Source organism: Buceros rhinoceros, unplaced genomic scaffold (genome assembly GCF_000710305.1).
Source record: "Buceros rhinoceros silvestris isolate BGI_N320 unplaced genomic scaffold, ASM71030v1 scaffold32147, whole genome shotgun sequence".
NCBI lineage: Eukaryota > Metazoa > Chordata > Aves > Bucerotiformes > Bucerotidae > Buceros > Buceros rhinoceros.
The window spans coordinates 18,298-23,533 of record NW_010422205.1 but is presented as its reverse complement, the minus strand read 5'-3'; the positions used below and the strand labels follow the sequence as shown (position 1 = coordinate 23,533).

Below are 5,236 nucleotides of genomic sequence, written 5' to 3'. Positions count from 1 at the left end.
GGAATGACATACACGACGTTCAGGAAGGATTACGCAACCCCGTATGAATCATCGTGACCCTTTCAGCAGGTGCCAGATAGAAAAAGCTCTAAAAATACAGTTTCCATTCACAAACGCATCTTCAGTCTGGCCAAGCCAGAGCGGGACGCAGCCACTGTCCAAGGATTTTCCATGTGCCTCATCATTTTTTCCCCCACCAGAGGCATCTGGGAGCATGGCTGGGATGTGCTCTCCAGAAGGTTGAGTTGGGAGATGGAAACTGTATGAAGTATAAGAGAAAAAGTTCCAGATGCAAACAATTCTGTTTATCCTCACCATCTGCATGTGCCCCACTGAATGAAAAGCGGTCTGGTGCCGATGGGCACAGATCCCTCGCTGCGGCCAGGCGTCCCTCAGCAGACTCTGGCCCCTGCCACATACCACATCCAGCTTTGGTTTAATTATCTGCACGGCCCAAGTTTGCAAAATAGGGAACACGATTTTAACCCCAGAATTCTCGCGGTGGTTTTTTACCTTCGGTGTTTCGCACCTCAGCCAGGCAGCACACAAACACACCTTTCCAGAGTCAGGGTCTGACTCCAAACCCAGCAAAGACTCCACTGGGTTTAACGCACTTTGGATCCATCCCCTGAGGATTTAAGCCTTTTCTGTTCCAAACCACTACTCAGTACCGCCATCAGGGAGTAACACACTCTTCCTCATAGCCAGAGGTCATGTTCTGGTAACTTACCTTTACGGTAATTATTTGATTTTTAGGCTGGGACAATTCACCTTAAGTTGGTCTTTCCAGCTGTTTTCGCTGGGACAAAGGAAACCATCCTTCCCAGGAATGGCAGCATTCCTAGTGATTCTGACTCGTGTTTCGCCACGATCCAGTGCTGCATATATTGCTTCCACATTGAGAATTTCATCTGGAGGCCCAGAACAATGAGAATGCCTAGTTACATTGGCAGAGGCCACCCTTCTAATTTCCGTGCCTTTTCCCCTCCACTGAATGGGGCTGATGTGCTCACATTGCCAGTTACGACATTCCTTCTCCCTCAGCTCTGGAGCCCACATGCCAAACACAGCTGAAAGCATCCCTGAAGACTTTGACTTGCCAGTAAATAAGAACCCAGATTCCCGAGGCAATTCTGGTTGTAGAAGATAAGAGCGATAGCAGAAAATTCAGTCTGCGTGAAGCTACAGTGTTCGGTCCCTGGTAGTGCTAGCACTTTCTCGCTGGAGTTTCCCAGTTCCCCACACCCCGATGAACAAATATCACACCGTCCGTACCAGAAAGCAGCTAAACTTGTGTTTCCCAACAATCATTATAGGTGTCTTCACTGAACGAAAGACATGGCCAGGCTTAGGTTTGCACCTGGAAAGTCCCTTCAGTTGGTGCTTTGAATGATTAAACTCAAGGCTTCACCGTCAGTCCTCGAGAACAACCAAAAGTTCTCAGTACAAGCACGACAGCCTCATCCACCTTCCAGGGGTGGGCTGAACGAAGCCAGACTCACCTCAGCCACAGCTTCTGCTTGAACTGCCCTGCAATTCAGCTACATGGCACAATTTAGGTTCTATTTAGCACTTGTAAAGACTGCCTGCAAAGCACAGGGGACTGGGAGGGACACCAGCCCCACTAGAGAGAAATGCCAGTTGTACGTTTGCGCTTACACAGCGAGACTCCCTCTTTTCTGCAGGAACAGCAGAATACGGGGAAATCCAAAATAATCAAGAGGTGACAGCCCGAGAGGGAGCTACCACAGGCAGCTACTGCAGAACAGGCTGATGCTCCAAGCTTACCCCCGGCAAGACCAGCAGCAGAGGCGTCTCCTGCAGCCCCCCGGGACAGTGGGGACCTCGAGGTCAGCACAGCCACCCCGCAGCAGGTTCACGCTACCAACAGTCCGAGCTCTGTGTTTAAGCAACAGCAAAAACTAAGCACAGTTTTCTAACGTAACGGGCGAGAGATCAGACATCACACTCCAGTGTTCCGAGTCGTCCAATTTACAGCTCAAGGACAGGAAAAGTGTTTTCAGATGTGTTGTAGGGGATTAAAGTCAGCTGCGTGGAAATCATGACCCTGCACTACCACCACCCTGCTCTGCTCTAACAGCTGCTGGGACAGTCCTACGAAACAAGACTTGACCCGGGTTAGTGCAGGGCCTTCAATGCGGCGCTTCGTGGGAAATGGACCCACTACCAAGAGAAAAAAGAACGTTGCAGACACCTTTTATCCCACATTTGTTTTCTAAAAGCCTCAGTGTCATTCTCAAAAGATTACTTGCATATGCTCACATATTTTACCGAAATGTTTTTTCACCTGGTAACAATCTGCAAGTCCCGCTCTCTACATCTGTAGAGCTGCTCTTAAATTGCAACAGTTCCTGGGTCTTATTGAATTTCTAATTTCTCCATCCCCTTATAAACTAACATTTAGCACTTGGGAAAGTGCCAGACCAGACCCAGGACGCTGCTGTCTGCTATTGTGCAGGTGCGAGCGGGCAACAGCTGGAGCCTGGAACACCCCATCGCTGTATTTCACCCCGATCTGTACAGACCCTTCTTGGGGGGTGACTCCACATTCCTGCCCATCTCCTGAACACTATTCACCTCCCGTGATGGCACACCGCTGCGGTCACAACTGGTTTTTATCACTGGTATAGCCATTAGCCTGATGCTTCTAATTGCCCAGGATCGTGAACCTCGCCACGATAACCGTAAGATGTTGGATCTGTCCCTGCAGCCCGATGTAGGGCTTTTGTCCGCTGTGCAAGCTGGACGAGGCTTTGCCGGGCTGGTGACAGGCACAGGAGCTGAGCTCTGCTGAGCACCCCAATGGGCCTGCCTCGTCCAGGGTACATGAAGGAGGAGCTATGGGATTTCTCCTCCCTTCATTCTTCTTGGCTGAAGCCATTGGTGTGTATCGAGGCTCTGGAATGCTGCCGGTTTTCCTCTTTATTAGTCCTCGAGGAGCTCCAGAGGGGAAGCTGTGATTCACTTTTTCAGTTGTATTTTTACTGGAAACTTGAGAACATCATATATTGTCATCCTTCCCATCTTCCAGCAGCAAACGGACCCCAACAAAACCTCCAGCAGCTGGGGGAGGCAGGAGGGGGGCTCAGAACAACGTCAACTATGTGAGGTTCCAGGGACTTTTGGGGCTACACGTCCAGCAGAGTCATTACTGGGCTTTCTCCCAGAGAAACTTCCAGAGAAGCTCCATCCCTGTACAGAGAGCAGGATTAAGCAGGAAATCTTCACACTGCAATTCTCCAAGCAGACTCAGCAGAACTGTAGCGGTGCATTGGTCCGCTGAGCGCTCTTCATGCTGCCCATCCCCTGGGAAGCAGGGTTCGGTTATCCAACCCGCACGGCTTGGGCTCGGTCGTAAACCTCGCCGCAGCTCCGCTCTGGGCTTGGTCACTCGATCTCAAGCAAATGAGAACGAATCTGACCCACACTGCGAGCGCAACGCTGCACGCCATTGCCATCTCTAAAGGCGTTTGGGCTTCCCGGGTCATGCATGCCAGCTTGCTTTCTCCTCAGCCCCTCTGCCTTGCTCTGCCAGGGCTGCACAGAGAAAAACAGTCTCCAGAGCTGGGCAGGGGTTTCCACAGCTGCTCTTTAAGAAGAGTTACCATCTCTGAGATCCCCCTTCCCTCCACAGGAAAGGGCCCAGCAGTGCCACTCCTGCCGCACGCACACCAGACAGATTGGCAAGAAACTGCTTCCAGGGTTTAATTTCAGTAGAAAGAACCAAAGCTGAACCTTTGAGGGTTTATGCTTTGACACCACAGTCAGAAAAATAATATGATGCAACAACCCCAGGGACCTTGCAGTGAGCCAGGAAGATGCTGCTAGTCCTCCAGCACCCACTCAGCCCCGGGCACAGACAGCCTTGGTGCTATTACCAAAAGAAAGGGCTGTATTTGGATTGGACTGGGAAGAACAGCATCAAAATTATGTAAAACATAAAAAAACCTCTCTCAACACACATGAATTCCTCCCTGCAAATCGCAGGAATAGGAGCACATCACTGCTGGGGCCGAGGAGCCAGAAAGCTCCTTCTTGCCTGATAAGGAATTTCTTCATTTGTGTAACTTGGAGACAACGTCACAGTGAAAGAAGAGAAAAAGAACGTGCTTTACCATGTGATCCTCTTTATCCACACATTTACATTATTTCAAACTCTGAAATCCTTGGCCGCCAGTCAAATGTGTACGTATTGTGGCTAAAAACCAAGATCTCTGCACCGCATTTCTGTGAGTAATAATTCAGAGGGCTGCTCAACACCCAGGATCTTCTCCCAACAGCTGCCACACACCCTCCCATCCCCTCCCTTAGAGGTACCAGTAAAGTGAAGCAGACCCCGTGTTACCTTGGCTTGGGGTTCAACATCTGGGGAGACGATGCTGGAACAGGCTGATTTATCATCAGGGCATCCCAAACTGTCCCATTAAATCTTCGTCAGCACCATCACAGCCTCCCTCCGCAGCCCAGGTGCCAGGCACTGCTGCAGCCTTACTAAACCCACTTGAACTCCTGATCTCGCCTTTCAGAGCTGTCAGCCAGGACCTGGATGCCCACCCCTGGTGACAGGGATGCCTAGGTAATTCCTCACACGCTACATCAGTGCCCACACGAGCATCGGTTACGTAAACTGACTCCTTTCCTGAGCTGACGAGGACTTCCCTCCGCGCTCTTTCGGAACAGAAAGGCTACTGTGCTGCTTCGCTCCCACAGCACCGCTGCACAGAAACATCGCGGGGCAAAACGGGACCCGAGGAAGCCAGGGACAAAGCACCCATTAGCTTCAGGGGGGACAGGAGCCTAGTCAAGAGAGACGCTGGAGAATGGGGCCGGGGGGGTGAAGGAGGGAGAACGTCCCTGAGGGAGCTTAAAGTCCTTCATAAAGGACAGAGTAAAGTTTTTTTAAGAAATATGTTAGTAGAGGCCAAGAGCAGGGGCAACCCCACAGGTGCCAACACTAACTCGGGGTGCAGAGAGCCACAGCCCCCACCACACTTGAAGAGCTGTAACTTCCCCTTCCCGGCAGTTTTCCCAGGGTGGGCCGGGGGCCAGCTCCTCCAGGAAGGATGCTGCTCAACCCTTCACGCTCCCAGCTGGCAGACAACAAAAGCTTCAGAAAAAGCTTTCGGGCTCGCCTTCTCCCTCTGGCACAGATGGGCAGGTCTGGACAGTGCTGCCAAGGACTTCCCAACGGTGTGCATCAGCAGGCACAGCAGCG

General features: G+C 51.4%; 1 protein-coding gene across 1 annotated transcript in view; it reads right to left on the bottom strand.

Moving 5' to 3' along the window:
- The window catches only part of PDLIM4 (PDZ and LIM domain 4), a 33,170-nt gene that overhangs the window by 23,241 nt on the left and 4,693 nt on the right, over nucleotides 1-5,236 (bottom strand). The window lies entirely within an intron of this gene.